At 38.0% G+C, this 24,077-nt stretch overlaps 1 pseudogene; it reads right to left on the reverse strand.

Annotated features, from left to right (window-relative positions):
* Positions 1 to 15,102: 15,102 nt before the first annotated feature.
* Positions 15,103 to 16,299, reverse strand: LOC140511191 (small ribosomal subunit protein mS29-like; annotated as a pseudogene).
* Between the last annotated feature and the right edge of the window lie 7,778 nt (positions 16,300 to 24,077).

Below are 24,077 nucleotides of genomic sequence, written 5' to 3' on the forward strand. Positions count from 1 at the left end.
TCTCTGGTACAGTTTGGAATCCCTCCATGCCTTCATATACTATATGATTCTTATCTTGTTTCATTAAATCCTCTATTGAGGAGCTATCCAGTGTGACATAGGACATCTTTTGATTCATTTAACATGATGTAGGTTTCTATTAAGTTCTGAGGCTCTCCATTTATAACCTTTCACTCATGTTGCATGACCAACTTACCTCCTTTTTCTGATGAATGTTTCTGATGATACATTTTACTTCTCTCCAATTCTTTAGCAGACATAAATAAAAGCAAATAATACTTGAATAAAAAAATTAAATATAATATACCTATGAGCACCACCATAGGCAGCACTCAATTTTTATGTTAGCCAAATTTGAGGAAAACCTATAGCCTATATATTTGGAACAAAGCTGTATATGACAGGGAACAAAAACTCTTTTCCTACCCTAGTAACTACAGATAGAAAGGAGAGTACATGTATTCCCTTCCTTATAATTTTCAAGAATTAGTCCTAGCCAATTTGAATGACCTCACCCAGAGACAATATAAGATTGCCAAATAAGAGGTAATGGGAAAAGAGGAGGGGTGCTCTCTGGACCTCTGGATCAACAGAGTGCTGCATAGGAAAGATACACTCTATCCAAGTGCCAAATATTAGAGGATATAAATCTGATAAGTGAGCTTGAGCTAATCTAGAAATGAAGGAAACATCTAATTAGAAAGGCAAGATCAGATGATTTTTTCTATAACAAAAATGATTTTGTTTTCTAGGATATTGTATGAATGTCAGGTGGGGGGCACTATAGTACAAGAAGTCTTTGAAAACAGAACTAACAGAGACCCAAAGAAAGAGATCCAGTTCATAAGGAAAAAAAAAACTGTCTCCTACTGAATCCTGCTCAAAGAATAGTAGTGAATGGGGGCCAAGAATGGGGAGAAATTAATGACCACCTTCTGCTGAGGGTAACAGGAAAGCTGCAGAAATTGGGAGCAGCACAGAAGGATGCCACATGAAGTTTACCTAGATATCTACTGAAGGTAGCTAGAATTAAGAATTGTAAGAAAAAGCATCACTGTACAGTCAGAGGAGTCACAGATCAGAGCGCTGATGTAGAAGAATAACCTCAAAGCACATTCTGGTAAAATCCTATTCAAAAGTGACTAAGATTATACTGGTTTCTGGGAATAGGGCTGCTACTTGGTGGGTAAAACTCTTTCTACAACTTCTGAGAAGAATCCTGTGCTTTTTCTCTTAACCTCTAAATCTATTCATGTTTTGAGCCTTAGAAATTAGTATGTGTTTGAGATAAACTGATGATTATGCCCACAACATTGAGCAGATACCCAAGTATCCAAATTATCTGAGTGGTAGCAATGAGACAGAGAAATGTGACACAAGCTATAGGCAAAGATAACTCCGAAATATTTAACAACTGACTCTCTGAGAATGCACAACATATTTTAAAATATAACATGTATTAACATTTTCTACATTACTTTCTTAAGATTGGACTATTATCAAAATAATTAATTAAACACTGTCTTGTAGCATTACTGATTTATGAGATGTTAGCTCACACTGAAAATTTAACAATTGGGGTTCTCAAGCCATTAAGAGTTGATTCCAGTCCCCCTAGATGGATACATGGAGTCAATTTCCAGTTATAGATTTACAAGTTTACATTTACTCAATTGACTCAGAATAGATTTAAAGCATTAAATATTCCCTCCCAAGTCACATGCCCATCTTTAGCTCTGCCTCAGGACTGCTACCTTTTTTTCCCCAGTCTTTTCTGAGTCATTCCCAAGACTGGATAAATCCTGATTAGTGTCTAAAAATAAATGATCCTACTTCCCGTATTTTAGATCCATTTCTTTGCTTCAAGCCAGTTTTGCTCCCTATTAGTGACTATGGGTTTTGCCTGTTACTAGCCTTTTTCTTAGGCTTAAATTCACAGGGTTTTTATTGTTTGTTTCATTTTTAAATTCATTTCCTAAAATGAATCATCCATCTCCATATGTATGTTCTGAGTTTCCTCATTCTCTTTTCCTTGTTCTGATGGCCTCAGTCCTCAAACTTCTCATTGCCCAATTTCTCCCAGATTTTCCACCCTGAATTTGCTCATTCTGGATTTTCTTAATCTATTTTCAAACTCAGTTTCTCTTACATTTCCCTTGGTATTGGATTACTGACTGTATAAATCACATGCTTTAGACCAGCATATAGACTCCATTGGTCCCCATTCAATTGGTCTAATTCATAGTTCACTATATCCCAAGTACACAAGAAGATTCCTTTATTCAACCCATCTGCTTTTTATTAGTTTAATTAAATTCAGCAATTATTTTTAGATATCTACTTGGGTGGAGTTCACTATTTATTGCTATGGAATATTCAGTGTTAGCTAAGACTCAGTTCTTAACCTCATGAAGTTTACAGTCCAATAGTTCAACTCCCCTGGCTCCAGGCAGATGAATGACTTCTGAATCCACTATGATTTTTAGAAGAAAAGGGCTTCTCTTTACAGAGACAATGCCAGAGAAAAATGTCTACTTTCCTCATGTCTACATCTTTCATATTTTGCTCCCCATCCTCTGATGCCTAATTTATTTTATTTTAAAAACTTAAAAAGCTTATAAATACAAGATTAATCTGACCACAAGAAAACAACGAATCTTTCAAAATGAACCTCTGATGGAAAGTGCCTGACATACTAGTAGTCTTCAAATAGATCCAAAGCTACTTCTCCTAATGCTGAATTCATGACTCACATTTGTTTCCAGGAAATCACTACATTTATGACTTGTATAACCTAATAATGCTGTTCCTCCATAAACATGCACAGATGCCTTATTAAGCCTACTTCTCATGGAAGCCTCTTCCACCTTGAGAGAAATCATGCAAAAGACTCAGGGGATCAAGAGTTTAAGGCAAATATCACTCAAAGGAAGAGAAGGGTCAAATATTCTCTGACATCACTAGAGACACAGGAGATAAAATAGAGTTTGACTAATCATTCATAATAATACTCTAAGATCAGTCACCTGTGTTCCAAAAAATCACCAGATTTACAGTACAGGATGATGGGATACCTTTTCCTTGGTCAGGAGATGATGTCAGATGCCAAGTTCTACAAGTACACTCTCACCATTCTTCTTTGGGTCCATGATTACATCTAGATGATCACAAATTTCTTAACATGTCCAAGACCATTTACTAAGGTCCTCCATCCCATTGCCATTATCCTGAGATGCTCCATCCATTACCATATCCTGGACAATTACCAAATTTCTTCATTTGAGGTTATCTAACCCACATTCTAGAATATTATTTTAATCACAGAACCTTAGAGCTAAAAAGCTATCCTGTCAATCTTTACAATCGTTCAAATCCATTCGACATCTTAAGAAAGTAATCCTCTTTACAATCCAATAACAAAGAGTCAATTACATCTCTAGTCAGTTTATCCTACTTTGGACAGCTATAATCAGAAAGATTTTTTTCCTTTTTTCAAATGAAAATTTGACATTCTGAAATTTTCATGCATTGCTCCTAATTCATGTCATGGGATAGTTCCTGGCACATGGTAAGCACGTGAAAAATATTTTGAAAGACTATTCCCTAATTCTGCCTTCTGAGTCCAAGGAAAACAAGTACAATTCCTCTTCTCCGTGACATACCTTCATACACTAGAAGGAAATGATAATGCATATGCTACCCCCTATCTAATACTGCGTATGAATTGTTCTCTGTGCCTTCCTTATTCCAAACTTGTACAGTTTGTTTAAAAAAAAAACAACAGCTATAGAACTGTAGTACTGTTCTTTGAGGAGTCAGTTACCAGGAGCTGGCTTGGCATCTGATGAGGTTTGGATAGGCCCTGACCGTAAAACAGAGATCTCTCTGAATTCAGGTCTCCTGGAGATTCTCATGGCACATGCCACCTAGCCATCATTGTCCTATGTTGTAGGTACAGATGTCAGCACCCACTTAGTCCAAGTTCAGTGTCAGGATGAAATGAAGTACTTGAAAGTCACTGAATGTTAAACAAAGGTGGGACCCTTCAGTTCCATTTGGGAACAGGTCTGGTCAATCAGTCAGTCAATAGAGTATAATGATTCACATGATCTCAAATTCCACCAAGTCAAAAAGTGCCAAATACACAAGTCTGGGGCCTTTTAATGCCCTCAGACCAGGAAGCCGCATCAGCCAAGCTAGGACAAATCTGATTGTGAGGGTGAAGAAAACTGTATTAGAGTAAGGGAAGCTGCGTCAAGAAACCACTGGTCCCATCATACTTGTAATGGTAATTTAAATGAAAAGATCTTTCCCATTCATTAATAGGCCCATGTGACCTGCCTGGTTCACATGAAAGTCTGAGTCACATTGAACCTATAGTGGGAATAGTTTGCTGAATGAGTGGAACAGGAAGAAGTGGAACTAGAGCACAGCTGAGAGGAAATTGGTCACAGTCTAGTCAGATCTAGGAATGATGCAGTTAACTAGGCTAGGGTGAGTGAAAGAGTTTGTTTGTGATTTTGTTTAAGGGGTTCTGTCTGTGATTTTTTTTTAATGAGGCTGGTTTGTGGGAAACCTAGCAGGGGGAAGGCTTGGGGATGATGCTGTCCTCTGCATTGTTATCATGTATAGATTTTTGTTACTAGGATGGATTTGGCTTTCTGGTATCTGAACAAGTGTCTTGGTTTTGTGTTACATGTGGAGAGTCTGTTGTATTTCACAATTCAGAATGGTACCATGATATTAATGGCTGCCACAGGCTCTGTAAATATTGCATTGGTGTTAGAATACTCTATATCCCTCTTCTCAGTGCATTACCTACTGGGACTGGCTTTGCCCTGTCAGAGCTCCAATAGACCAGTGCTGAGATCTTGCTAGCACTAAACATAATTTATTAGATGTCCCACTGGCTTCAGTGCTTTCCCCACACTGAAATAGCATTATGCATAATGTGTATACTACATATTTACACATGTATATTTTTAAATTACACATAGTTGTATTGTATAGATCTTTAGTACAGTACCAGACACATAGTAGGCACTTACTAAATACTTATTCCCTTTACTCACCTTAACCCACCTCTATGGTAGTTGTTGTAAAATGGTTTGGCAAATACATGTGGTAAGTTTTCTCTTTCCATTCACTTTGAATTTGAAGCCCTGTTAAAGAAATTCTCAAGATTCTTGACAAATGTTGTTAGGGTTTGTTTTTTGGGTTTTGGGGGGGGGGTTGTTGTTTTTTTTACAAGTTGTTGTTAAGTACATTTCTTCTTTTACCATCATTATTGTTTTGATCCGGGATCCATAAGCCATATCACAATCTAAGAGACCATCCTTCTGGTCTACTGACTACCTCCCAAATCTACTTTCTCTTCTGAATTTTCTTTCAAGAAGAAATAGTAGTGAAAGTATAAATCATGACCCTAAGGTCTATGAGTTTTGTCCAGGACTTCATAATGCTTAATATTGTTGTTAGTTCCTTCTGAAAACATTATTTATTTGTCAATGAATCACCTGAAAGGAGTTTGTCAAGGGGTGTGGAATCAGCTCAAACTAGCTCATTAGAACTGATAGCGAAATTTTCAGTGTAAGTAATTGCACCTTAGAAATTGGCAAATGCTATAATTTAGGGCTAGATTTATTATTTAATTGTTTAGACTTAGGAATACAAAGGAGAAAATGCTAATAATGCAAATTAAGTTTTAAAATATGTTGTGTGCACTTAAAAAAAGATAGTCATTTGTTAAACATTTACCAGCACATCCCTGGGTACTGGTCATCATGTTTTACTATCCTCTAGAGGCTTTCCATCACATTCCAGTTGAATGCTCTGGGAAAAGAACAGATTTCTCTACTGTTCATGCCTTTGTCAGATTCTCCAGACATGACTTTCTGTGTTTTCTTCCTCTGACTAGCCTTAAATAAATCTCTACCTAATGGGGCCTGTGAATTTATAGGACCATATATTGGAGATTTAAAAATATGCTTTCTCCAAGAAATGGCCCCACATTTTTCTTCCGCGGGAATGTCAACTGGATGGAACCAGCCTCTCACATGTGGGTGGCCGGAGCCAAACAGAGCAGGCTAGAGACAAGAGAATCAAATAGAAGTTTATTTTCAAAGCGAGGGAAATGGCATGCAAGCAAGAACCCATGTGCCAGAGTGCTGCCCCTGGTGAAGGTACACATCTTAGTGTGGCCAAATCTAAATACTTATATCAATGGTTGCACCATGAGCTGCAGCCCTGACCACAAGGGTTACAGCAACAATGAGACAAGTTTGATTCATAGTAGGTTTTCGTGACCAGAACATGGATAGAACAGGCATTTGTTTGAGCTCGGAGAACACCAGGTGCTGGTCAAAACAACACAATAATTATAAGATTTTTGCCAGAGGGTGAGATTATCCAGAAGGTAAACACAAAGGATTGTTGTTGTGCCAAGCTCAGGGCATAACTTTCTTGCTGTGCCTTAGGTCTGGAAAATGTTGTCTCCTAATATCTTGATAATTATTACTTGTTCATTCTTTGTCCCTCTATGCTCTGTTTCATAGTTTTCTAACCTCTTTTCACAGTTTAGAATTTCTCTCTTTCTTTTTGATTTCTTTTTCCATATTTGTTTGAAGTATTCCTCCATTTTTTTTAAGGAGTGATTTTTCTTCTTGGAGAATAGGGATGTGGAATAGTGATTGTTCTTGCAGCCACCTTTTCACTTCTTGTAGGACAGAGTGTTCCATTTATGCATGGAACACTCTGCTATAATATTAACTAGTTTTAACAGTGATGGTAGGGAAATAATATAATGACCCTTAATGTCTATATGGCTTTCTTCTATTCACCTTTAAGGAATTTATTTTAGGCAAAATGTTATGAGTACAGTCACTATCATTGAACACAAGATTAGGAAAATTCCTAACATTTAGGCAGAAATTATATTTTCTGTCTAACATTACAATTATATCTACTTCTAGTTAACTCCAGTATCTATGGTTGAGAAAAATTCAGTTTATCAGAAACATCTGAGTAATAGAACAAAACATAATGTTATACTTTTATTTCAAATCCCTACAAAAATTCTCCTTGCTCTCCATATCTGTATGAAGTGTGAATCCTAATTCTCTAGTCTTCTTTGGCTTGCCTTAAGTGATAACGCTTGTGGTTCATTATCATGGCAAATATTACTCTTTGCCATTGGTAATTGATTCCTTCAAGGTCAGTTTCTGGGGGATCTTTAATAAGGTTTAATTTGTTTGTGGCAGGATTCACAACTTTTCTTAAAATAAAAGGATGTTATGCATTCATTGGCCTTTAATGTGGCAACAGGTTCTTTCCAACAGAGACATAATACAAACAAAACAGCTCCATACATGTAATGGTCAAAATGAAATCCAACTACTAACAAAATTCTATCCAATTAAATCTAATTGGGTATACTTTGTTTCTCCTGCTTCTGACTACCAGATAACTCCATGCATATTCTGGCTTTCTAAATATGATAAAACCAGGGATTATATCCCTTACTTGGAACACCATGCCTCTTTTAAGGTGAACTAACATTACATTAACATTTTTGACATATTTGAGAATTGGAGGAGTTAGACTATTTTAAGGGGAAGCACGTTTGTGTGCAACAAGGAATTATATGTATCCAGAGGTCTAACTAATTTAAGGCTTATTCAGAAACAGTCATAAAAAGATGACATCATTAGGAGTGCTTAGAGAATGCTTACTCAGGGATTGCCAGGAGGTTATTAGTCTATAAAGGCATACTACTTTATAGAAATCACTGTTCAAGATCAATTTGATATTTTAATTTCTTCTCTTTGGATCTGGCCATTTAACTAGTTCCACATCTATGTAATTGTATTTATTACACATATATTTATCTTACCCACAAAAATAGTAAACTTTTTTCAAATGCCTACCTGAAAGAGGTCTCCAGCCTTGTCCAGATCTGCTAGTATGGTAATCCCATCACAGCAGTAAGTTACATTATTCTGTCATGCCCTTTCCAGATGAAAGTATTCTCATAATTACCACTTCTTTTTCTAAGTGCCCATAATCCAGTTTAAAATAATGATAATAGCAACAATATTATTATTATCATGAAGTTAAGTTTATGATTCTTTCATTGGTAAAAACTTTTCCACTCTTAAAATGTGGTCTATTTTCCCATCTTGACTCTCACAATACCTCTCTTGTCCACGTTATTTTCAAAGCTCACCAACAGTGTCTCATCAATTTAAAAACACCAGTTCTTTTTATAGTTTGCAATGTAATTCATCTGAGCTAGTAATTTCAATGCATTGAATGAAGCCAGCCATGTACTCTTACCACCTTCTCTCACTTCTCTTGAACTTCAACTCTCTAATAAGTATTTTTCTCTAAGACTAACTAGTCAAAGATTAGTTTTCTTGATAATGAAAAAGGAAGCAAATTAAGGATTGATTAGTACTGGCTTCTCTTCCTTCATTAACTGTTTTTATTTTTCGATATAGCCTAAGAATAAGTCCTATCCCTTGTTTTTTATTTTCTTTTTTTTTAATTTATTTAAGTTTTCAACATTCATTTCCACAAAATTTTGGGTTCCAAATTTTCTCCCCATTTCTCCCCTCCCCCCACCCCAAAACACCAAGCATTCTAATTACCCCTATCACCAATCTGCCCTCCCTTCTAACATCCCTCCCTTTCCTTATCCCCATCTTCTCTTTTGTCCCGTAGGGCAAGATAACTTTCTATACTCCATTACCTGTATTTCTTATTTCCTAGTTGTAAGAACAATACTCAACAGTTGTTCCTCAAACTTTGAGTTCCAACTTCTCTTCCTCCCTCCCTCCCCATCCATCCTGATGGAGAAGGCAAGCAATTCAATATAGGCCATATTTGTGTAGTTTTGCAAATGACTTCCATAATAGTCGTGTTGTGTGAGATTAACTATATTTCCCTCCATCCTATCCTGCCCCCCATTGCTTCTATTCTCTCTTTTGATCCTGTCCCTCCCCAAGAGTGTTGACTTCAAATTGCTCCCTCCTCCCACTGTCCTCCCCTCCATCCTTACCCCCACCCTGCTTATCCCCTTCTCCCCCATTATCCTGTATTGTAAGATACATTTTCATACCAAAATGAGTGTGCATTTTATTCCTTTAGTCGAATGTGATGAGAGTAAGCTTCATGTTTTTTCTCTCAACTCCCCCCTTTTTCCCTCTACTGAAATGTCTTTTACTTACCTCTTTTATGAGAGATAATTTGCCCCATTCCATTTCTCCCTTTCTCCTCCCAATATATTTCTCTTTCACCATTTAATTTCATTTTTTTAAAATATGACCCCATTCTATTCAATTCGCCCTGTGTTCTGTCTCTCTATGTGTGTGTGTGTGTGTGTGTGTGTGTGTGTGTGTGTGTGCTTGAGTGTTTGTGTGTGTAATCCCAATAACTACCCAGATACTGAAAAAAGTTTCAAGAGTTGCAACTATTGTCTTTCCATGTAGGAATGTAAGTAGTTCAACTTTAGTAAGTCCTTTATGATTTCTCTTTGCTGTTTACCTTTTCATGCTTCTCCTGATTATTCTGTTTGAAGGTCAGATTTTCTTTTCAGCTCTCGTCTTTTCATCAAGAATGCTTGGAAGTCCTCTATTTCATTGAAAAACCATTTTTCCCCTGAAGTATTATACTCAGTTTTGCTGGGTAGGTGAATCTTGGTTTTAGTCCTAGTTCCTTTGACTTCTGGAATATCATATTTCACTCCCTTCAATCCCTTAATGTAGAAGCTGCTAGAACTAGTGTTATCCTTGTTGAATTTCCACAATACTTGAATTGTTTCTTTCTAGCTGCTTGCAATATTTTCTCCTTGACCTGGGAACTCTGGAATTTGGCCACAATGTTACTAGGAGTTTTTTGGGGGTTTTTTTGGATACCTTTCAGGAGGTGATCAGTGGATTCTTTCAATATTTATTTTGCTCCTGGTTCTAGAATATCAGGGCAGTTTTCCTTGATAATTTCATGGAAGATGATGTCTAGGTTCTTTTTTTGATCATGGCTTTCAGGTAGTTCCATAATTTTTAAATTGTCTCTCCTAGATCTATTTTCCAGGTCAGTTGTTTTTCCAATGAGATATTTCACATTCTCTTCTATTTTTTCATTCTTTTGGTTTTGTTTTGTGATTTCTTGGTTTCTCATAAAGTCATTAGCCTCCATCTGTTCCATTCTAATTTTTAAAGAGCTATTTTCTTCAGTGAGATTTTGAATCTCCTTTTCCATTTGGCTGATTCTGCTTTTGAAAGCATTCTTCTCCTCATTGGCTTTTTGAACCTCTTTTGCCAATTGAGTTAACCTGTTTTTCAAGGTGTTATTTTCTTCAGCATTTTTTGGGGGTCTCCTTTAGCATGGTGTTGACCTGCTTTTCATGCTTTTATTGCATCTCTCTCATTTTTCTTCCCAGTTTTTCCTCCATCTCTCTAACTTGATTTTCAAAATCCTTTTTGAGCTCTTCCATGGCCTGAGCCCATTGGGTGGGCTGGGATACAGAAGCCTTGACTTCTATGTGTTTCCCTGATGGTAAGCATTGTTCTTCCTCATCCAAAAGGATGGGAGGAGATATCTGTTCACCAAAAAAGCAACCTTCTATGTCTTTTATTTTTCCCTTTTTTGGGCATTTTCCCAACCAGTTACTTGACTTTTGGGTCCTTTGTCAAGAGTAGGGTATACTCTGGGAATCTGTAAGATCTCAGTTCCTCCAAAGTGGCACAATCAAGAGTGTACACTGGTCTGGGAGCAGGGAGATTTTTGTGCCCAGAATCTTAGCAGTGTCCTCTCCACAGCCACCTGGCCTCCATATCCACCAAGCCAGCACTGGGGGCTGAGATTGAGATAAACTGCATGGGCAGGGCTGCCATTCAGTGTGAGATAAAGATCAGCTCCCTCAGGGCCTCTATACAGGGCTGAGGTAAGAATCAGCTCCTCAGTGCCCCCAGGGTTTTCACAATCCAAAAATGGATGTGGGCTGCTTTAGAGGCTGCTATGGGAGCTGCTGCCACCAGTCCAATGTGGCCTCTGTAGCTGCTGTGTGAGGCCAGAGCTATGGGAAGGCCCTTCTCCCTTCCTGGCCAGCTGAAAAAAAACCCCGTCACTGACCTTTGGTGCCTGTGGGTTGAGGGATCTGTGAACCGCTGCTGCTGTGACTAGATATTCTGCTCGAAGGTGTCCTTCTCCCAGAGCCACACCGTGCCATGTGGCCAAGGCTGGGCTGGGCTCTGTTCCTGGTCTGGTGCAACCAACATTTCCCGTGGGCCTTTCAGGTCACCCTGGGCTGGAAATCTCCTCCACTCTGTTGTTCTCCATTTCTGCTGCTCCAAAATTTGTTGACAGTCCTTCTCTACAGTATTTTATGTACTGTGTGGAGACAGCCTGCATATGTGTGTCTTTCTACTCCACCATCTTGGCTCTGCCCTCCCTTGATTTTCTTCTTATCTCCAACCATACCTTTTTTAAAAGATCATTTTTTCTTACCCTTTATCATCAGCTTCAACTGCTTCTGAGAGTTTTTCTTCCTGACACATTTCTCAAAGAATATGGCTACTTTTTTATATTCCCTAAAATTATCCAATCTTATCTTCAAAATCTATTTCTTTTTTAATATCTAATTTGGGAAAAGAATGATAAAAATAAAATCAAATATTGTTTAATTACTGTAAACAATCTTGGCTCCAGAGAAGAGATAAGAAAAAGTATAACCCTACTACGACTGGAGAGGTGTGGGGGGCGGGGAGAGGGGGTCACTGTGTAGAATGTGCCTACACTGACAGATACAGTAATTTTATTTCTTAGTTCAGTTTAATTGCTTTTTATTTATTACAATAGAGAGTTCTTGAGGGTGAGGAACATACAGATGGATAGATAGATAGATAGATAGATAGATAGATAGATAGATAGATAGATAGATAGATAGATAGATATAGATATAGATATAGATATGTATATATACATACATATATATATATATATCCAGAAATGACTTTGAAATAAAAATAAAAGGCATAAGCAAAGTTTAAACAAATCACATCTAAGTTGGTCTACAGGCTTCCATTCAAATTGCCCTCTTTAGACTAGTGGCTCTCAAAGTGTGGTCTCAAGATTACCAGGGATCCTCAAATCCTTGCATGGGTTCCAAGGAGTTAAAATTTTCATAGTTGTATTGTCATTATTTGACGATTAAAATCATCTTGTCTTTTTCAACTACATATCTGAGACCAAATGTTCTTCCTATTCACTAACCAAAGCAACATAACACAACAGATTGAATATAGAGGCAGATATGAAAATATAACATTCTTCTTTTAAACTAGGCATTAAAGAGACTTGGAAAAATGTTTAAAATACCACTACTCTCATTTTCTCTGTTTCGGATATTATAGTTATTCTCACTTAATAAAATCCTAACATCTATGTTGACATTTAATTGGTTGTCATTGTGGCTTAAAGTGAATTAATAAACAAATTAATTAATAAATATTTTTAAAATTTATTCATTTTAATTCTTAACATGATAAATATTGATAGATATGATATACATAAATGAAAGAACCATAAATGAAAGGACCATGACAGTATAAAAGAAGGCAAAAAACAATAACTCTTGTTAAATAGACTGATCATTCCATTCTACAAACTTAAAAGATACCACCTCCTTTTATGTTAACTATCAATATATTCTTCTTTCAAGAGAACTTGCAGAGCATTCATTATTTAGCACCTATAGGATCAAGAACAAAGGTAATTTTGTTTTTGAGATTCCCAGTCCTAGAAGCACAAAGGCCACTCACTGACTCATCCCAATTGCTGATCAGCAGATTGAAACAGACTCTTTCCAACCTAGAGTTCACCCCTTCTTAGGAAGCCTGGTGACCCCTACTCCTGGGAGGGAGGGAAGCAAACTATATTGGTGCCAGACTTAGTGCAGATGCTTAGTTGGCTACTTGTGCTCAGAACTCCTGAATTCAAGTGACCTGCAAGCCTCAGCTTCCCTTAGCAGAAGGGAATCAAGCCCAGGTTTCTCTCCCACCCCATGGTAATTTTTTTCCTCTTTTTTTTTTTTGGAGGCAATCAGAGTTGAGTGATTTGCCAGAGTAACACAACTGTTAAGTGGTAGAGGTCACATTTGAATTCAGGTCCTCCTTACTCCAAGGCCAGTGCTCATTCACTGTGCCACCTAGCTGCTCAACGTAATATTACTTTAAAGAAAAATTAGCATAAAAATATTTTATTCTAGAAGAGAATTCCAGATGAATGGGGGGAAGCTATTCCCCAGAGTAGAGAAACATCATCTTAGATAAGAAAATTGGCTCTTTCAGACTCATTCCACTCATTATCAGGACACATGGAGAAGCCTAGGCTCATAATTTACTTATGTACATTGCAAAACACAAAGAAAGTTTAGAGACATAGGAAAATCTATCTTAGAATTGGGAACCAAGCAAATAGAATAGATTAGTGTTTCTTTTCTTCCTTTTCTAATTTAAAGTCTGATGTTAAAGGAAACTTGGTTCATTAATTCAATAGCTTTATGGAAAACCCCCTGAAGACATATTATGCAAACAGCTCAGTGTACATTGACCTCACCATCTATCATTATAGTACAGTTTTAAAATGTTGCCCAAAGACATTTCTCTGGATCCAAAGACCAAAAATAAATGTTGGCATGAAACCCAGTTCTTCATCCCATGGACTTTCACCAAGCCAAGTAAAAGCTTACGCTTGTCTGAAATAAGTGAGATTGTATTTTGCCTACATTCTGCTTACTGTGAACAAAATAATATTACATGTTGTTAGCAATAAATGTGTGTATATGCACTTGTGACTCTGAAATAAATAGTCAATACAAAAGCAAGCACCAAAGATTTTGCAGATCTTTGAGTATTTGACTAGCCCAAGTGCTATGAGACATCATGAAAGAAATCATTTATATCCTGCCCAGTTTTCATAGAATTAGGAATCTGGGCCTGGAAGGGACTTCAAAGGATGTAGTGTTGTTTTTTTTTTTTATTTTTGTTTTTTAGCCAGTGCTTATCATTTTTTAAAACAGAATTTTCAACTTTTCTTTTCATAACTTTTAAATTTTCTCCCCCTTCCTCCCTAAGACAGCATGAAATCTGATATAGGTAGGATCTTGCTATAGTGACGGCATAGCTTACTGAGAGGAGCAAGTCTTCTGCCTGACCAGCAGGCTGCTTGTCCTCCTGTGGAGCTTGTGAGTGAAAGAATGAGGCGGGAGAGCAGGTCATGAAGCAACTCCAATTTATTCAAGCAAGTACTCTGATTATATAGTCTCTGCCAGCTAACCCAGTGAACCATGGTAACACACATAAACAAACCCAAAAGTATAGTAATGAACTCAAGCTGGAACTATAGTGACAACAACAAACCGGGGGTGGGGCCGTTCCTTCCAGCGCCATCTTGTTCACCCTTCCCTGCACCAGACTCAGTTTACCTGATGTCCATCAGTGTGGCATCCCAGATGGTGTGGCAGTCAGTGCCCCTTACAGGCTCTACATATACATTCCTATTAAATACATTTTCATATTAGCCACAATGCATATTAGAATTATAACAAATGGGAGGAACCACGAGAAAGAAAACAAAATATAAAAGAAAACAGTCTGCTTCACTCTGCATTAGTTCTTTCTCTGGTTGTGAATAACATTTTCCATCATGATTTCTTTGGAAAAATTTTAGGTACTTGCCAATGGCATTCTTCTCTTAAGTAAAGTATTTTTTCTTTTTTTTTTTTTTTAAGAGGGAAGGGATCATAGAGGAAAGAGAAGGATCAGAGAACCCTGCTTCTGAGAACAATGTCCAATATTCATAGGACCAGGGATGGGATCTTCAGCTGCTGTAGTCACTTCAATAGAAGTCTAGTAACCTTTGGGAAGACTTTCCTGAGCTCTAGAGGCCTGCTGTGGATGCCAAGACTTGGGATCTCTCCAGAGAGGGAACTATGGCTGCCTCTGGAGAAAGACTTTTCTTTCTGGTTCAGACCAACATGTACCAAGCACCAGGGCTGATGGGGATGGGTGTGGTTTTGAGATAAGTACAGAGCAGGTCTAGCTATCAGGGATTTGAGTTACTAAGAAAAAGTAGCTCCTTTTTCCTTTCTTCTGTGTGAGCTTTCTTGTGCAGAAGCCACCTGTTTTCCAAATAATACTGAATACAACTTTCAACCTCTTTTGGGGTTTAATTGTAAACTTGAATGAGGACAAAGGGGTCTAGGTCATTAAAACCTTCCTTTCCTGGCAAGTCCTGGGGCAGATAGGCAGCTCTGAAATTAAAGAGAGAACCAGTCTGGTTCAGACTGGCTCAGATTGGTTCATACTGGTTCAGACTCACCACAATAGCCCCTCGATGCCAATCATTGGTCATCATTTTCTTCATATTATGAACCAGTGTCAGCTCCTCTGGAGCAACGAGGGTTTTGGCTTTTTTTTTTTTTAGTGTGGTCCTCCCCCAGAGAGCATTGACAATATCCACTGCCACCGGAAGGCTGAAGGAACCTGAAGAACTTTGTCTCTTCATTTCTTTCATCACAATCCCAACAGCATCACTGGCATTTTTCACTTGATTTAGGCCCTGCTCAACTACTTCTCCAAGGGGTCTGCCTTCCTCTACGCTTTCCCGTTTGTTCCAGATGTACTTCTGTTGGAATTTGATCTGATTCAGGAACCGCTCACTTGAGGTTTTGAAATTCTTAACTAGGTTGAGGTTTCCAGGGATTTATCATAACGTTCTTTGTTGTAGATAGACTGCAGAAGATCTGACAATTTTTCACCCAACAGTGAGCATCTAGAATATATATTATCAACCAGTCCTGTTTCGTACAGAAATGAACCACATGGTAAAGAGTAAGAGTTTTTCCTGTACCTTTCTTACCATAAAGGACATATCAGATAGCAAGGTTGGCAAAGTTTGCATTTTTCAAGTAGTGCAGGAGCTCTAGGGCTGGCTCCATGCTATCAGGCAGGCCTCATTGAAGGTCTTCACCTGCATTCCAAAATGAAGGGGCAGTCCATGTGGGAAAATAGTCTTCATTTCCTCCAGGGGAATGCTGTAGGGATGACAGGGATGCTGCTCCCCATGATTGGCTGAATCATTCTCCTAAGTTCAAGGGATGGTTCTGGATTTTTCGTCTTGAATCTAGGCAAACAGACTGAAAGTAATGCTTTGTGATGCCTTGGTGTCCACATACAGAAAGCATCCTGAGTCCAATTTATGGTTCTTGTAGATCAACCTTATCACTTTTCTCGGCATCATTGCAGTTTCTGGCAACTGGCTTTTCGATGGACCTCCTCACCATCTGGTTTTCAAGAGTCAGTTATCTAGGTTGTAGATTCAGAACTTTAGATCATTTTCAACTGTTTCCTGGGGTCTTTGGGGTACATGTGTGTGCAATCACTATGGTCACAAAGGCAGCCCAAGATGTAATGTTAATGGAATAGGAAGCTATTCCTTGTCCATTAATAGGCCTGTGTGACCTGCTTTAAGCTCTGGCCCAACTTACAGCTGTGACACATCCTGATCACATACAGCCCACTGGCAGGGGGTCGGGGGGAAGGAACTTGCTTGTGGGGAGGCCTAAAGGAAAAGAATGCTAATGGAAAAGAATGCTAACAAATTGCTTGCAGGGAGGCCTAACAGAAAAGAATGCTTGAGATGTTGGAGCTCTGTGGATTGGTGATGAATATCTTGCTAAATCCTGCTTCCTGGTATCCTAATAGTGATGTTCCAAATAAATATTTTGGTTTTCTCTTGAAGGAAGAGATTTATTATATTTTATGAATCTACCCTGGAAAGATGTATGCATTGCTGTTACAATTGATGATGAGGATGGGATTACAAAACATAAAACCTCTATTTGAAGACAGGAAGGCTCTAGGGAAGGAAATGAGTATCCTGATATGGGAGGATTTACCTTATTCCTCCCTGGTGTAAGAATGGGCTAACAGCACAGAACATTGTGAAAACTGGGAAATGAGGCTACAGAAGGGAGAACTCATAGATTTAGAAAGATGTTAGCAAGGAATACCATTAGAACCAGGGGAGGAAATGGCAGAGGTATGTAGAAGAGGATAGACACTGTTAGCAAGTTATCACATTATATGTAAAAATAGGGACAAATTGCTGGAGGAAAGGTTCAGGTGGAAAAGGAGCAAGCTGATTTGCATGAGAAGCTTTCTATGTACAGAGTCAGAATGTTCTTTAAGAAGAGCAAGCTAGGAGGGGTAGAGCCAAGATGGTGGAGTAGAAAGACACACATATACTAGCTCTTATGTCACAACCCATAAAATAATCATAAAGAAGAACTCCCAACAAATTCTAGAGCAGTAGAAGACACAGAACAAAGGAGTGGAGGAGATTTCTAGCCCAGAGTGGTATGAAAGGCTGACGGGAAAGATCTGTTGCACCAGACATGGAGCAGAGCCCAGCCCAGCCTTGGCCATGTGGTGCTGAGAGGAGCAGATCTGAGCAGGCTTCAGGGACAGAATCTCCAGTGGCAACACAGATCCCTCAACCCACAGGTGCCAAAGGACAGTGAGAGGGTCTTCTCGGCTAGCTGAGAAGGGAGCAGGGTGTCCTCATAACTCAGGCCTCCTCAAGGGGCAGCAGTAGAGGCAGCAGCCGAAGGGGTTCCCAAAGCAGGCTGTAGCCAGCGTACATTGTTGAAGGTCTCATTGTAAACCCCCTGAAGGAGCTGAACCCTGTGTGGCCACCCTGCCCCTCCCTGAGCAGCTGATCTTAATCTCACACTGAATAGCAGCCTTGCCTCCACCCAAAGCCCCTGAGGGTTTGGAGCAACTCATCTGAATCACAGCCCCCAGTGCTGGCTTGGTGGAAGGGAGGCAAGGTGGTTGTGGAGAGGAAACTCAGAAGTCAAGTAACTGGCTGGGGAAATGCCCAAAAAAGGGGAAAAAAATAAGACCATAGAAGGTTACTTTCTTTGGGAACAGGTGTCTCCCCCCATCCTTTCTGATGAGGAAGAACAAGGCATACTGTCAGAGGAAGTCAAGGTCCCGGCCTCCAGGGCCTCCAAAGGGAACTTAAACTGGGCTCAGGCAATAGAACACCTTAATAAACAAGTTAGTAGCTTACTAAAGGAGAACCAAAAAAATGCTGAGGAAAATAACAACCTTAAAAAGAGGCTAACTCATTTGGGAAAAGAGGTCCAAAAAGTCAATGAGGAGAAGGAGGTTTTAAAAAGTAGAATTAACCAAATGGAGGAGAAGGTTCAAAAGCTCACTGAACAAAATAATTCATTGAAAGAGACAATTGAGTTCAGGGAAATGAATGACTGTGAGTTAAACCAAGCAGTTAGTAAACAAAACCAAAAATTTGGAAAAAATAGAAGATAATGTGAAACATCTCATTGGAAAAACAACTGACCTGGAAAATAGTTCCAAGAGAAATAATTTAAAAATTATGGGACTACCTGAAAGCCATGATCAAAAAAAGAGACTAGACATTATCTTCCATGAAATTATCAAGGAAAACTGCCCTGATATTCTAGAACCAGAGGGTAAAATAAGTATTGAAGGAAGCCAACAATCACCTTCTGAAAGAGATCCAAAAAGAGAAACTCCTAGGAATATTGTGGCCAAATTTCAGAGTCCCCATATCAAGAAGAAAATACTGCAAGCATCTAGAAAGAAACAATTTGAGGATGGTGAAAATACAATCAGGATAACACAAGATCTGGCAGCTTCAACATTAAAGGATCGAAGGGCTTGGAATGGGATATTTCAGAGGTCAAAGGAACTGGGATTGAAACCAAGAATCACCTACCCAGCATATCTGAGTATAATACTTCAAGGGGAAAAAATGGCCATTCAATGATATAGAGGACTTTCAATCATTGATACTGAGGAAAAGACCGTATCTGTATAGAAAATTTGACTTCCCAAGACAAGAATCAAGAGAAGCATGAAAAGGTAAACAGGAAAGAAAAATCTAAAAAGATTCTACGTTACTACATGGAAAGAAAGTATTTATAACTCTTGAATCTTTTCTCAATATGTGGGTAGATGGAGAGATTGTACATACACATACACACACACACACACACACACACACACATACACATATATAGATAGAGAGTACAGGGTGTGTTGAATCAGAAGAGATGATATCCACACACAAAAATAAAATAAAATAAAAATTAAGGGATGAAGGAGGAAAATTCCAGGAAGAGAAAGGGAGAAATGGAATGGGGCAGGCTATAACTCATAAAAGACATATGAAAAATCTTGTTCAATGGAGGAGAAAAGGGAGAAGAGGAGAGGGGGAAAATGAAACTACTCTCCCCACATGTGGCTGAAGGAGGGAATAACATGCTCATTAAATTTGAAATGAAAATTTATAACACACCACAGGAAAGTAGGAGAGGAGGCTACAAGTAGGATGAGGGGAATGTTAGAAGGGAGGGCAAATGGGAGAAGGGAGTCACTAGAAATAAACACTTTTGAGAAGGGGCAAGGTCAATTGTGAGGGAAAAAATAAGGGGGGATAGAGTAGGACAGAGCGCAATATAGTTAATATTACACAACATGATTATTATGGAAGTCTTTTGCAAAATGACACATATTTAGGTTGTATTGAATTGCTTGCCTTCTCAGTGGGGCTGGGAAGGGAGGGAGAAGAGTTGGAATTCAAAGTATTAGAAATGAATGTTGAGAATTTTTATTGCATATAATCAGGAAATAAGAAATACAGGGAATAAGGTATAGAAATTTATCTTGCCCTACAAGAAAAGAGAGAAGGTGGAGATAAGGGAGGGGTGGGGTGTGATAGAAGATAGGCTACACTTGAGGGAAGGAGTAATCAGAATGCAAGGTATTAGGAAGTGGGGGGAGGGGAGTGATGGGGAGAAAAATTGGACATGTCACAAAGTGAGGTAAAAGCAATTAGTATTTAAAAAATTGACTGAATTAATTACTGAGAATAAATCAATGACATCCTTCGTTTGGGGAAAAGAATTTTAGTCTAAATTTCCTAGAGGAAGGTAACTTCAGGTAAAATTTGGCGTTGATGGAAAAGTTAAGGTTTTAATGGTAAATTTGATTTTATGATTGCCATTTAATCAGGAACTAGAACATGTATAGAAAGGCATGTTAGCCACTTAAGACTTGCCTCAAAAGATGTTCCTTAGCCAAAATGAAATTATAATCACATTTGAAACCTGGTTATTGGAACTTGCCATTTTTAGATACTATAGGACTATTAACTGACTGTTCTTCTGAGTCTTAACTTCAGGTATGGATACCAAGAAAGGTGGTCTGAGCCTCCAATCCATGATGCCAGTAAGCCTGGGAGATGCTGATATGAACTGCAAAATGTGATCTCATGGGAAAGGTGAGAGAGTGGCTGTTCAGCCTGGGCTGAGGTAGGATTCTCCTGACTCAATTTCCCCACTGACACTTGGCAGACCTTAAGCCTGACTGAATGCAATGGACAATCTAATCCTGCCTGGAACTGACATGAAGTTGGGGAGATATTGTATCCCTGCAATGACCCTACTCTTGGTGGCAATTTCCTATAGTCAAAAGGTTTGTAAGCTTAATACCAGATTTATTAAATTGTAGATTATTGGTAGGGGAACATCCAAGGTTAAGTCTAAAATTAAGCTATTAGGCATAGGACTATAGACCAACAACAACAAGTTAGGGTCCTTTAATTCTTAGTAATACTGTGGAGACAATCAGGTCAAGAGCTTGTGAAGTTAGCAACATAAATATTATTTGTGTCTCAATCGGTTAATGTTTAAAAAATAAATTCTTTTGCGGTCCATATTGTAAATGCTTTAAAAGAAAGTATCACCTAACCAAAAGTTCAAATTTCTTTATCTATTATAAACTGTGTTAAAAATGAAAATAAACTTTAAAAAAAAAATCTAAAAAAATAAAAATCCATATTTTCCAGTTTATAAATGATCAAACGATATGAACAGGCAGTTTTCAGAGGAAGAAATTAAAGTTAACTCAAATCATATAAAAAATGCTCTAAATCACTATTGATTAGAGAGATGCAAATCAAAACAACTCTGAGGTATCACATTACACATCTCAGATTGGATAACATGATAAAACAGGAAGATGATAAATGCTGGAGCAGATGTGGGAGAGTTGGAACACTAATTCATTGTTGGTGGAGCTGTGAGCTGATCCAGCCATTCTGGAGAGTAATTTGGAACTGTACCCAAAAGGCTATAAAAATGTGCACACACTTTGACCCAGCAGTATCACTTCTAGGGCTCTATTCTAAAGCAATCATAAAAATGGGAAAAGGAACCACATGTACAAAAATATTTTAACAGCTCTTTTGTGGCCAAGAACTGGAAATCAAGGGAATGTCCATCAATTGGGGAATGAATAAGTTGTGGTATATGAATGTAATGGAATACTATTGTGTTATAAAAAATGATGAGCAGGCAGACTTTGGGAAAACCTGGAAAGACTTACACAAACTGATGCTGAGTGAAGTGACGGAACCAGGAGAACACTGTACACAATAACAGCCACAGTGTGAGATGACTGATCTTTAGACTTAACCCTTCTCAGCAATGCAGGGACCTAAAACTTTTCCAAAGAACTCATGATGGAAAATGCCATCCATTTCCAGAGAAAGAACTATGGAGTTGGATTGCAGAGTGAAGCAGACTCTTTTCTCTTTTGTTTGTTTTTTTGTTTGTTTGTTTCTCATGGTTTCTCTCATTCATTACAATTCTTCTATGCAACATGACTAATGTGAAAATGTATTTAATAAGAATGTATGTGTAGAGCCCATATTGAATTGCATGCCATTTTAGGAAGGGAGAAGGAGAAAATTTAAAACTTATGGAAATGAATGTTGAAAATTGAAAATAAATAAATTAAATATTTAAATAAAAAAAAAAGAAGAGCAAGCTAGAAAGTATCAGGTGGTAGTAGAAAAGACAGCTGTGAGCTTAATTCAGAAAAAGAAGATAAAAGTTAACCAGAGGAAGTTGCATGAAACCCTTGCATGTCCAGGGCCTGATTGTGACCCAGACACCTGGGAGGAAGACATATGTAGAAAAGGAAGATGAAGCAAATTCACATGAGGAGGCTTCTAGAAATGTAGACACACATCCAATAATATGAAGGAAGTAGGAAAAGCAGGGAGACCACATAGTGTTTAAGGAAGTAACTGAGAATTTTACTCAGCAAGAAGTCACAGATATATTAAGCCGATTGACTCCCAAAATGGGAGAATTATTACTGTCTTGGATGGTGAGAATCAGTGACAAAGGGTCTTGAAGAGTATAGACAGATAGTATAGATTGTTTGAAATTTATAGGCGTTAGAAACACTTTACAACAAGCTTTGAGAGATTACCATATTCAAGGAGTTAACAATGGGACTAATTTGCTAACTTTAGCTGCTGAGGAATACAATAAACAGTATCTCACTGACTATGTGGCCTCATGGAGATAGACCCTGATATTCGCTTAGAGACTATATAGGAAAGTTAAAGGAAGAGATAATGAAAACTGCAATTATGGTGGGAGATGTAGATGGTATCGCAGCACTCCCTTAATGGTTCCTCATAAAAACATAATAGGGAAGACTGGTTCTCCCACTTCTAAACAAATAATTCTGACTTTACTAATTAGGGAAATAAGGCATCCTTTTTCAGAAGTACTAGGTAAGATTTCACAGTTAAGTTATCTAGAAGAATGAGAACAAGATAAATTTCCTCCAGATAAAAGAGAAAATAGCCAACCTATTCAGTCAGAATGAATTAACAAGGGAAGAATTGTTTATTGCTTTATTGAAAGCTGGGATATATTATGGAAAAATAGATGGCATTCCAACTAATGAATTGTATAGACTACACCAGGAAAAGAGACTTAATATTAGATGGAATAAGGAAGTAAGAACTGCCCCTACAGCTACTCATGAATCATTGTATTCAAATTTGTCACAGCTACAGGGAGAATAGGAAATTGGCCAGGTCCCAGTTCAGATTAAAGAAGTACGCAGTCAGGATTACAGACCCCATATCAGTTTAGCCACAAACTGGATAAGTGGATGAACCACTGTAGCTAAGGCATTAATAGATACTGGGCCAAAGGCCTCTCTTACATATGGAAACCCTGATAAATGTAAACATAGAACCCCTATTACCATTATAGGACTGAGAGGGACTGAAATACCAGCCAGACATGTTAAATTCATTGCAAACAAGTCTGGGGCAAAGAATTATGTGAAGATATATGTGACATATCTTTGGTAACTAATTTGTCAGTTTTTCACATAGATGCTTATGTGGCCCTCATCATGTCAGAAAGTGAATACAATGCACATGCTGATCGACTAGCACAGATTGCTGTTTAACATATTGTTCCTACACTGAAACCAACTGATGGTTCAATAATAGCAAAATAGGTCCATCAAACAGCTGGCCACTTATGGGTCCAGGATACATATTGGTGGGCACAAGATCAAGGGATTAGTATCTGACATTAATTGTTAAAACAGGTAGTAGAGGAACGTCATATATTTCAACTGGGAAAGGAACTAACTGTTTCTCAGGTGAGATAGCAAAGGAAAAAGTCCCAGCCCAAATTTGTCAAATAGATTATGTTAGACCCTGCCCCAAGATAGACGATGTGAATTTACATATAGTTGTGTTGACACCTGTTCGGGTGTACTAGTGACTTATCCCTGTAAGAATGCTAACAAAAAAAACACCTGTAGAACTCTAGATATCATAAGTCTATATTATGGGAAGCCAATGTAGATTCAAAGTGACAATGGGTCACATTTTAAAGGTAATGAAATGAAGAGATATTGTGCATTACACAATATAGAATGAATATATCATATTGCATATCATCCACAAGCATATGGGTTAATTGAAAGAAAGAATGGATTATTGAAAGAACGGTGAATTCTAATAATTCTTAATAACATTGGAAAGATAATTTGTTCACTGCTTTTTTGTAATTTGAATAACAAACCATTGGGAGAAAATACACCTCTAGCCAGAATGATGACTCCAAATATGGAAATTAGAAA

The sequence above is a fragment of the Notamacropus eugenii genome, chromosome 6 (genome assembly GCF_028372415.1).
Source record: "Notamacropus eugenii isolate mMacEug1 chromosome 6, mMacEug1.pri_v2, whole genome shotgun sequence".
Taxonomy (NCBI): Eukaryota; Metazoa; Chordata; class Mammalia; order Diprotodontia; family Macropodidae; genus Notamacropus; species Notamacropus eugenii.